Here is a 546-nt window from a genome sequence, read left to right as displayed (position 1 = left end):
AATAAGTGAGGAGACTCAAATGGCCACGCACGCTCCTCTGGGTAATATGCAAATAAGGGAGATGGAATAAATCCTCCACAGTGCCACCTACTGAAAGGCAGCATTCCTTCGAGTCAAAGTGGGACTTTTTATACAAGTCTTGCTACAATGACTGGGAATCAAAAGCAAAGCCAGACCCCATGTACATACAGCTGTTTCCGGGTTATTGCCCATCATCAGTGTACAGTAGGAGTCTGGCTTTTGCTAGTGAGAGGCCAGGGACAGGGGTCAGAAACGCTCTTTTCTCCTTAGGGAGAGCAACTATATACTATAAATAAGTGAGGAGACTCAAATGGCCACGCACGCTCCTCTGGGTAATATGCAAATAAGGGAGATGGAATAAATCCTCCACAGTGCCACCTATTGAAAGGCAGCATTCCTTCGAGTCAAAGTGAGACTTTTTATACAAGTCTTCTTACAATGACTGGTATTCAAAAGCAAAGCCAGACTCCATGCACTTACAGCTGTTTCCGGGTTATTGCCCATCATCAGTGTACAGTAGGAGTC

The sequence above is a fragment of the Eleutherodactylus coqui genome, unplaced genomic scaffold (assembly GCF_035609145.1).
Source record: "Eleutherodactylus coqui strain aEleCoq1 unplaced genomic scaffold, aEleCoq1.hap1 HAP1_SCAFFOLD_42, whole genome shotgun sequence".
NCBI lineage: Eukaryota > Metazoa > Chordata > Amphibia > Anura > Eleutherodactylidae > Eleutherodactylus > Eleutherodactylus coqui.
The sequence above is the reverse complement of the archived record's forward strand: the minus strand, read 5'-3'. Positions refer to the sequence as shown.